We start from the raw sequence: 11,343 nt of genomic DNA, 5'->3' as shown, positions 1-11,343 counted from the left end.
CTAGCTGTTCGGAGAGGAGGCAAGCTTGGGGTTGCTCTACTCCTCCTCCATCTTAACCCTTTCCCCTATACATATTTTGTTAGAATTATACCTAAAGATTTATTTTTTGTTGTGCTAATATAAATGATACTGTGTTTTAAATTTCTTTTTAACGTTTTATTATTATTTTTGAGAGAGAGAGAGAGAGAGAGAGAGAGAGCGAGCAGGGGAGGGGCAGAGAGAGAGGAAGACACAGAACCCAAAGCAGACTCCAGGCTCCGTCCAAGCTGTCAGCGCAGAGCTCGACAAGGGACTGGCACTCATGAACTGTGAGATCATGACCTGAGCTGAAGTCAGCCACTCTACTGACTGAGCCACCCCAGAGCCCATTAAATTTCAAATCCCAACTGTTCCTATATACTAGCTGCTATAGAGGAAAACAATTGACTTCGGTATTAAACTTGTATCCTATAGTTGTGCTATAATTACTTAGTAATTACAAGAGGATGGTTTTTTGGTCCATTTGGAAATTTCTATATAAACAATTATATCATCAGTGCACAAAGACAGTTTTATTTCTCCCTTCTCTATCTGTATACCTTTATCTTATTGTCTGCATTAGCTAGGACTTCCAGTATGATGTTGAATATGAGTGATGAAAGAGAATATCATTGTTTTTGTTCTTGATGTTAGGGGGAAAGCATCTAGTTCCTCACAGTTAAGTATGATATTAGCTATAGGTTTTTTGTAGATATTCTTCATCGAGTTGAGAAAGTTCCCCTCTATTCTTAGTTTACTGAGCATTTTTATCATGAATGAATGATGGATATGTCAGATGCTTTTTCTATATCAACTGATATGATTATATGATATTTGCTCTTTAGGCTGTTGATGTAATGGATTACATTAATTGGTTTTTTGATGTTAAATCTTCATATCTATAATAAATCCCACTTGGTCATGGTGTAAAATACATTGTTGGATTTGATTTGATAATTGTGTTGAAGATTTTTATATCTGTGTTCATGAGAGATATTGGTCGGTAATTTTCCTTTATTGTTTTTGTCTGGTTTTCATATTAGGGTAATTTTGGCCTCATGGAATGACTAGGAAGTATTCCTTCTGTTTCTAACTTCTATAAGAGATTGTAGAAAACTGGTATCATTTCTTTCTTAAATGTCTGATAGAACTCACCAGTGAAACCATCCAGGAATGGTGCTTTTTTTTTTAGAAGGTTATAAATTTTTGATTCAATTTCTTTAATATAGAAAGGCCTAATCACAAGACCTACTTCTCCTTGTGTGAGTTTTGGTAAAATGTGTCTGTTAAGGATTTGGCCTATTTCACCTAAGTTATCAGATTTACAGGCATAGAATTGTTAATAATATTCCCCTATAATTCTTTTAATGTCCATGAGATCAGTAGTGAATACCTCTATTTCATTTCTGACATTAATAATCTGTGTCTTTTTTCTTTCTTTCTTTCTTTCTTTCTTTCTTTCTTTCTTTCTAGTAATTTGCATCTTTTCAATTTATATTTCACTAAATAGGTTAGCTTATTTAGAAGTTTATAAATGTTACTGATCTTTTCAAAGAACCAGCCTTTTTTTCACTGGTTTTCTCTACTAATTTCCTGTTTTCAATTTCATTGATATTTGTTCTAATTATTATTATTTCTTTTCTTCTGCTTATTTGGATCTAATTTCATCTTCTTCTAGTTTCCTAAGATGGAAGCCTAGATTACCGATTTTAGATCTTTCTTCTTTCCTAATATGTGTATTCAATGTAATAAAATTTCCCCTAATCATTGTGTTTTCTGCATTCAACACTTTTTGACAAGCTGTGTTTTCATTTTAATTTAGTTAAAAATATTTTATTTGGTTTTTTTTAGAGAGAGAGTGTGTGAGCAGGGGAGAGGGGCAGAGGGAGAGAGAATCTTAAGCAGGTTCCCATGCTCAGTGCAGAGCCCAATGCTGGGCCTGATCCCACAACCCTGGGCTCATGACCTAAAAATCAAGAGTTGGACACTCAACCGACTGAGCTACCCAGGCTCCCCTAGTTCAAAATATTTTAAAACGTCCTTTCATGTTTCTTTTTTGACCCATGAGTCACTTGGAAGTGTGTTGTCTAATCTACAAATATTTGGGGATTTTCCAGCTATCTTTGTATTATTGCTTTCTGGTTTAATTCCATTGTGGTCTGAGAGAATTATATAGTTTCTATTCTTTTAAAATTGTAAACATGTATTTTATGACCCAGACTGTGGTCCACCAAAATCAGCTTATATCAGTACAGCAAGGAGAGCACTAGAATGATTCTTTTTTTTTTCCTAGCCAAAATCCTAAATTGCAAAATCCTTTTCAGTAAGGAAGGAGCTTACTCCTGTCAAACCCAGCAAGAAGGTGTTAAGAAGCTTAAAGTCTCTGGCAGTTAATGCACAACTCAGCCCTAACTCCTGAGAACACAGCCTCTTTACCAGCACCATTTGGGAGAGGTGCTAAAATTGAGATTCAGAGCAAGTTACGATGGAGGAAACCCAACTCAAATACTTGCCCACCATGTGCAAACAATTCCAACTCCAAATTTAGAGCACAGAGCGACAGCCTGGTCTGAAAGAAACCCTGGCCTGTCAGGCAAGACTCCTACAGGAAACTGGGAATCAGCAGGCCACAGTGATCACGCTCCCTCTAGGAACGTAAGACCTCCATGGTGGCAACCTTGTAAGTCTCAATGATTGACTCAAGCTTTGAGTCAATCAAACCTTCCCCTAGAATCCCTGCTAGGCACATCCACCTGGATTCCTGCGTAACAGCTTAGGGAACATATTATACTTCCTATGTGGGAGGTTAAGGAGGCTGAACTTCAACTTCAGAGACCATGTTGTCCTCTGGGGATCAAAGGGAAAGAGTCCACACATTCATGAAAGAGATGACTCTCCCTTGGTGGAATATTCACAAACATTATTGCTTCGGAACATGAAGGCTTCTGGTAAGGGTTAGGGACTTCTTGTCCTGTCAGGTGTGATTGGTGGAGAACATGGGTCACATGTGGTCTTAAGAAGCTGAGGCCTTCTTTATTACCCAGGCTAGTTGTCATCCCTCTCACTCCCAGCAAGAGACTGGATGGTTTGTCTCTGGAACAGGTAGGTAAAGCAGAAAGTCTTTTACCTTTGAAACTAGGGGATTAAATAAATTATATATACTGGTTACTGTGATGTCTGTTTTAGATGCCACATATTTAGCAGTTAGATAGGAAACTGAAGAATTTTCTTTGCATTATCTGACAAGTCCAAAAGGAAAAGTATGAAGATACTGGTATAGGTGCTTCCTAAGATACAAGCCAGTGGTATCACCATAGAGTGAGGCTGAGAATTATCAAGTACCATCCATGCACTCAGAGCTTCCAAATAGCTACTTAGTTTCCCTCTCTTAATATAAACATTTAACCAAGGATCAGCCAATTATTGGAAAAAAATCATCTAATGTGATTTTATTTGTCTGAAACAAGTAAGCGAGAGAAGATAACTTGGAGGAAGCAGTGACCATATAGGGAGAAGATAATTTTACTTAAAAAATTTTTTCTTAAAGATTTTGTTTTTAAGTGAGCTCTACACGCAACGTACATCAAGAGTCACATGCTCAACTAAGCTTGCCAGATGCCCTGATAATTTGAAAGTGTCATTAACAGGGTGCCTGGGTGGCTCAGATGGTTAAGCGTCTGACCTCAGCTCAGGTTATGATCTCACAATTTGTGAGTTCCAGCCCAGCGTCAGGCTCTGTGCTGACAGCTCAGAGCCTAGAGCCTGCTTTGGATTTGGTGTCTCCCTCTCTCTGCCCCTCCCCTACTCATACTCTGTCTCTCCATCTCTCCAAAGTGAATAAACATTAAAAAAAAAAAAATGTCACAGGGGCGCCTGGGTGGCTCGGTCGGTAGGTTGGAAGTCTGACTTCGGCACAGGTTATGATCTCACTCGGTTTGTGGGCTCGAGCTCCGCGTCGGGCTTTGTGCTGATGGCTTGGAGCCTGGAGCCTCCTTCGAATTCTGTGTCTCCTCCTCTCTCTGCACCTCCCATGATCATGCTCTGTCTCTCTCTGTCTCTCAATAATAAATAAACGTTAAAAAAATTTTTTTAATGTCATTAATGTTCTCAGAGAGAATATGTTACAATCATAAGACAGAAAAGTTTTGCAAAACCAAACCAAACAAAAAAGAATTATATGAATTAAAAAATATGATAGATTTTAAAATGTGCCATAACATAAAGGCAAGTAAAGCAAATACTTACTAATAGAGAATAAGATAGAAAAGTAAGAACATTTCAGGATCAGTAAAGGAGGTTGTATTTCCAGTTGATAAAAGAAGAGAGGAAAAATGGAGACAGAAAAATTGCCAAAATGATGCCTGAAAATTTACTATATTTCAAGGGCATTAGTTTCTTGATGATGTTGTTTGATATTCAAAAGTCTTTATTGTTGGGGCACCTGGCTGGCTCGGTCAGTAAAGCATGTGACTCTTTTTTTTTTTTTTTTTTTTTTTAGCATTTATTTATTTTTGAGAGACAGAGAGTGAGCAGGGGAGGGGCAGGGAGACAGACACACACACAGAATCCGAAACAGACTCCAGTCTCAGAGCTGTCAGCACAGAGCCCGATAAAGGCTCAAACTCACAAACCATGAGATCATGACCTGAGCCAAAGTCAGATGCTTAACTGACTGAGCCACCCAGGCACCCCACATATGACTCTTGATCTTAGGGTTGTGAATTTGAGCCCCATTTTGGGTGTAGAGATTATTTTTAAAAAGTGTTTATTTTTGCTGAAGTACAATAGATCTATTTTTTAAAAATTTTGATACTGGTGCTTTTGGTGTTACGTCTGAGAGTCTGTTGCCAAACCAAGGTCATGAAGATTTACCCTTAGGTTTTCTTTTAGCAGTTTTATAGTTTTAGCTCTCTTGTTTGGGTCTTTGGTCCATTTTGAGTTAATTTTTGTACATGGTGTGAGCTAAAAGTCCAACTTCATTCTTCATTCTTTTGCAGCAATTAAATAACTAATTGTTCTAACACCATTTGTTAAAAGACTTTTTTTCTCTCATTAAGTAGTCTTGGCACTCTTTTTTTTAAATTTTTATTTATTTATTTTGAGAGAGAACGAATGCAGATGCACAAGCTGCGGAGTGGCAGAAGGAGAGGGAGAGAGAATCATGACCTGAGCCCAAATCAAGAGTCAGATATTCAACTGACTAGGCCTCCCAGGCACCCTGGCACTCTTGACTATAGATGTATGGATTAATTTTAGACTCTCTATTCTATTCCATTGATCTATCTATCTATATACACACACATATATATCTGTCCTTATGCCAGTACCATACTGTTTTGAGTGCTGTATCTTTGTAGATGACTTTAAAATCAGGAAATGTGGGGGCACCTGGGTGGCTCAGTCGGTTAAGCAGCTGACTTCAGCTCAGGTCATGATCTCGCGGTCTGTGAGTTCGAGCCCTGCCTTGGGCTCTGTGCTGACAGCTCAGAGCCTGGAGCCTGTTTCGGATTCTGTGTGTCCCTCTCTCTGACCCTCCCCCATTCGTGCTCAGTCTCTCTCTGTCTCAAAAATAAATAAACGTTAAAAAAAATTTTTAAATCAGGAAATGTGAATCCTCCAACTTTATTTTTATTTTTCAATACTGGCTTGGCTAGTTGGGGTCTCTTGAAACCCCATAAGAATTTTAGAATCAGCATGTCCATTTCTGGAAAAAAAAATGCAGTTGAGGTGTTTTTTTTTTAATTTTTTTTTCAACTTTTATTTATTTTTGGGACAGAGAGAGACAGAGCATGAACGGGGGAGGGGCAGAGAGAGAGGGAGACACAGAATTGGAAACAGGCTCCAGGCTCTGAGCCATCAGCGCAGAGCCTGACGCAGGGCTCGAACTCACGGGCAGGGCTCGAACTCACGGGCAGGGCTCGAACTCACGGGCAGGGCTCGAACTCACGGGCAGGGCTCGAACTCACGGACCGCGAGATCGTGACCTGGCTGAAGTCGGACGCTTAACCGACCGCGCCACCCAGGCACCCCCAGTTGAGGTTTTGATAAGGATTGTGTTGAATCTATAGATTACTTCGGTTAGTAATGCCATCTTAACAATGCAGTTGATCCTTCAACTGCATAGGTCCATTTATATTCAGATTAAAAAAAAAAAAACAAAGTACAGTACTGTGTTTTTTCTTTTCCCTATGACTTTTTTTTTAATTTTTAAAAAATTTTTAAGTAATCTCTACTCTGAACATGGGTCTTGAACTCACAACCCTGACATCAAGAGTCACATGCTCTACCAACTGAGCCAGTCAGGTGCCCCTTATAACTTTATTAATAACATTTTCTTTTGCTTACTCTATTGTAAATATAGCATATAAAAATACATATAACATATAAAATGTGTGTTAATTGACTGTGTATGTTATTAGTCAGGCTTCAGGTTAACAGTATGCTATTAGCAGTTAAGTTTTTAGAGACTCAAAAATTATACTTGGATTTTCGACTGTGCAGGAGGGCCAGTATCCCTAACCCCAGTGTTGTTCAAGGGTCAACTGTATTAAGTCTTTTGAACCATGAACATGGGATGTCTTTCCATTTAATTAGGGATACTTAAATTTCTCTCAACAATATGTTTAATTTTTAGTGTACAAGTCCTACATCTCCTTGGTTAAATTTGTTTCTAAGTATTTTGTTATTATGCTATTGTAAATGGTAGAATTGTTTTCTCAATTTAATTGGATTATTTATTGTTAGTGTATAGAAATACAAATGATTTTTGTATGTTGACTTTGATACCTACAGCATTGCTGAATTCATTTATTTGCTCTAATTTTTGTGTGAATATGTGTGTGGATTCCTTAGGATTTTCTATATAAAAATCATAAAATCTCCCAGTAGAGATAGTTTTAATTTCTTCCTTTCCAATTTGGATGCACTGTATATATTATATTGTTTTGTTTTGTTTAATCTCATCTTGTGTCATTTCATTGCATAGCATTCCATTCTATTCTATTTGCCTAAATGCCCTGGCTGGAATTTCTAGTTCAATATTGAATAGAAATGAAGAAAGTGGTCATCCTTGTCTTGTTTCTGATAAGGGGGAAAAAATGAAAATGAGCCTTGAAAAAGAGACTGAGATACAAAAAGAAAGGTCAACGAAGACATTGATTTAAAAAAAGAAAATTCTTCAGTTTCTTATCTAACTGCTAAATATGTGGCATCTAAAACAGACATCACAGTAACCAGTACACATAATTTATTTAATCCCCTAGTTTCAAAGGTATAAGACCTTCTGCTTTACCTGTTCCAGAGACAAACCATCCAGTCTCTTGCTGGGAATGAAGGGGATGACAATTAGCGTGGGTAATAGAGAAGGTATGTAGACCCAAACTGCTTCTTAAACATTTTTCATCCAACTCTTAATTTAGCCTTCCACTCACTCCACTTCCAAAAAGAGAGGGAGTCTGGAATAAATTGAACTGATTTTTTGTTTTTTCTCACTGCTTGAAGAGAATTCATCTTTTTTGACAAATCTTTTCAGGTCAGCCACTGCTAAATTATCTGCTTTTCTTCTTCTGAAATGGTGTCGCTACTGTTTCCTTTTCCATGCTATGGTTTTAGTGGGGCTTCAGGAAGGAGTAGATGTAGATTTATGCCTTTTTCAAATTTGAAAAATTAAAGATTTTTTTTTTTTCTACTTTTAAGTACGTGTTTCCTCTAAAGCCACTTGTCCTGTTTTATCCTTCTCTTTCCACTGTGGCTATATTCAAAGCCAGGTGATATTTGAAGGTCAGTTAAAATGTATCAATTAAGGACTATGGAGTGGTTATCTCCTGTTTGTATTTTAGATTTACATTGTATTTCTCCGTTCGTAATTCAATTATCTACCATGTTTTTTTCTCCTAGAAGTTCTTTTTACATAAACATTTGGTAGTGGCACTCTGCCTTGTTTTTTTTAATGTTGTTATGTAGTTACCCTTTTAAAAAATGAAAAGGCAAGAAAAAGAAGAAGAGAAAACATAATTTTTATTTCATTTTAAGGAACTTGTCATAGTGAGAAAGATAGGTTTCTGTATTCAGTGTAGTATTTTAATCCAGTCTCCCGATTCTGAACTATGATTCTCTATGTGTGTGTTTTGGCATTGCCTCCATTATTTTTGGATCAGAAAACAGGGTGTTGCTGAGAGACTTGAATTCCTCTTGGAGTTAGTAGTTCATTATAGTTTTACATTTTCTGGCTCTGAGTAGCCCACATGGTATTTGATATTCCCCAGTGGCTACTTGGCTAATTTTGTGGAATTAGAGTTGCTATATTTAAGAAAGTATTTCTGACATTAATTTTTAATCAATTTCCAAAAACTTAGAATTTTCTTTAGGGTCATATTTCTGAGGCTTTTTTATTATAAAAAATTTCAAGCATACTAAAAATAGAATAATATAATGAATCACGGTGTAGCCAATGCACAGTTCCATGAATTACCAATTCAGGGCGAAGCTAATTTTACCTACCCCCCCCCCCCCAATCACTTTACTTGGAAGCAAATCCCAGATATATCATTTTGCTATAACTTATTTTTTGACATAGAGTTGCAAGAGCTGCTGCTCTCAAGTTTGGGGTTCAGAGCAGTTTAGTTCACATACCATTATTGAGCACCTAATGTGTGCCAGGCACTGTGCTTGGTGCTAGAAATACAGAGATCAAAATATAATTCCTGGGGCGCCTGTGTGGCTCTGTTAGTTGAATGTCTGACTTCGGCTCAGGTCATGATCTCGCAGTTCCTGAAGTCGAGCCCCACGTCAGGCTCTGTGCTGATAGCTCAGAGCCTGGAGCCTGCTTTGGATTCTGTGTCTCCCTCTCTCTCTGCCCCTCCCCTGCTCATACTCTGTCTGTTTCTCCCTGTCTCTCAAAAAATGAATAAATGTTTTTAAAAATTTTTAAAAATATATAATTCCTACCTAGGAATTCAGAGTCTAACAGGGGATGCAGATGAGAAAGCAGAAATACAATGGGTTAAGTATTGAGAGAGAGGTCAGCAGAACGTGCCCCAATTCAGGTTGGAGAGCAGGCAGAGTGGTGGGATAGGGAGTGGTGGGTAGGAGAAGATTCTCAGAAGAACTGATATGCACCAGAGTAAGTATGAATAGGAGTTAGTCAAGTTTTCAGCCAGGGGCATAGAGTAGACACAAATGAAAAAAAATGTGAACAACAGTCCAGAATTCTAAACATTGTTTGGGTGTGTGGTATGGTATATATTACCAGAGGACAAAGTAAAAGACTGGGATAAGCAGAAGAAGATAGAAATGACATGAGGAATCTTTCCCTATCTTATTATACCCTGAAGGCTCCTATCACTTGCCAACCCAGAATCAAGGGTAGGGATTCCCAATATCACTTTAAGTCCTCAGGGAGAAGACACAATGTCTGTGTTACCTGGGGAGTAAACATTTCCCCTAAGTGCCATGCAGAAGAAAGTTGGATGATGACTATGGTCTTCCACACTTGGTCTGGGTCAATTTTTTCTCTCATTCCTTCTGTATTGCCCCAAGCCTTTTGGGGCTGCTGGGCTTGAGGGGGTTGGCAGATGAAGGCAGAAACATTCCCAGTCACCTCTTGTTGGATGAAGGATCAGCCTCTTTTTCAGATTTATCAGTAATGGAGTCTGGAAAATTTCCATTGAATTGCATATCTCCCTTGGGTCTTCTCAGAATTATTTTCTCGTTCTCTCTCATGGTTTTACCTCAACACTTGGGTCTCACTTCTCTAGCAGGTACTGCTGCTAACCAGGCTCCCAATGTCTGGATTAATCAATCCTCATTTTAGGACATCTCCATTGGAAACTGAAGTTATGCACAAAGGATTCTGTCCTACAATACAGGGGTTAGTTAGAAACAAGTCTTCAGGCTTTTCCTTCTCTGCACTTAGGCTAATGCCAGGATTTAGGGAGGATGCATTGTAGAACAGGAAAATTTACTGTGCATAAATGCATCAGCAAAAAAGTGAAGACCTGCCTTTAGATGGAACATTTTTCAACTATTGGAAATGAAAAGAACTATAGGTAAGTGCAGTAAGTCCTTTCATAGCTAGATGAACGATTTGACCCCTCCATATCCACCCTTTGCCTTCCAACCCCATGTTATTCTAGAGTACCATACCTTGGAGCATTGTGAGATCATGGTCCTTCACTTGAAGTGTGCCTGTTTAAGCCTAAGACGGTGATCACATTGTAGAAGACACTGTTTTTACAAGGAGGGAAAGGTGGGCCCTGATGGTTGACCTGTACATGGCCATACAAAGGGACAAGTGTGATGCAGCCATCTCAGGATCAGAAAGCCCCTTTGTTTACAAGGCAGAAGAATAGCATCGGAGGAATTATGCCCAAGAGGAAAACACAAGAGAAGAGGCAGATTATCTAACTGCTGTCTGTTTTCCCAAATGCTTTGCGCATCCTTAGGAACTCTAGGCTATGGTTAACCTCACACTACAGGGTATGAAAAGCACCAGGGTGGAGCTGACCATTGGGTCATAAAAAGGGAAAGAGAATCCTTACAAGGTGATCCCCACCCTCATGGAAACATCAAGGACATTCAGGGGTAGGTAGGAGGGACTCCTTCCACATTTAAGGTTGCGACTCATCTTCCTCTTACTTAAGGTATAGTTAGGTTCGGTTCAGTGGAAATATTTTCACAGAGAGCCAGAAAGAGTCCCCTTTGAGGTGACCGGTTCTATCTCATTGCACTCCATGCATTATGTCCTGTGCTTTGGCCCAGATGTACTATGTTCACATGCTGCCCTTTTCCATTAAAAAATCTCTTTTCTCTCCTATCAAATCCATACTCACTTTTTAGTGTTTATTTTAGGCATCACTTTTCTCCAAAATACTTCCTATCTCTCTAAAGTCTCAGTTTGGATTTTTTTCCCCATGTGCCCCCTTAGACCCTATTCTTACCTGTGACATTCCACCTGTGACACATATTAACTTTTCCATCATTCTCATTAGGCAGTGAGCTACATGAGAGTAGTGACAACATCTCCTTTATTTCTGAATCACCACATATAGCATCCGATACATAATCAATACAGAGCAAGAGTTGAATGATTTTACTGATAGTAAGGCAATTTCTATAGAAGCTGGAGATGAGGCTCTGAATGGAATCCTTAAGGAGAAAGACCACAGAATTGCTTTATCCTAGAGAAAAGGCACAAATATTTTTCTGCTCAGGTAGGACCCACAATTGAGACACTGTAAGTAAAGAGGTTCCTGTTTGCTAGGAGCAAGGACTGCTGCGGTGTGCCAGAGAATAGTAGGGCTGAGAATCAAGGCCTTAAGGTCAAGT

This window comes from Prionailurus viverrinus, chromosome B3, assembly GCF_022837055.1.
Source record: "Prionailurus viverrinus isolate Anna chromosome B3, UM_Priviv_1.0, whole genome shotgun sequence".
NCBI classification, from domain to species: Eukaryota; Metazoa; Chordata; class Mammalia; order Carnivora; family Felidae; genus Prionailurus; species Prionailurus viverrinus.
This window is presented reverse-complemented; position numbering follows the sequence as displayed.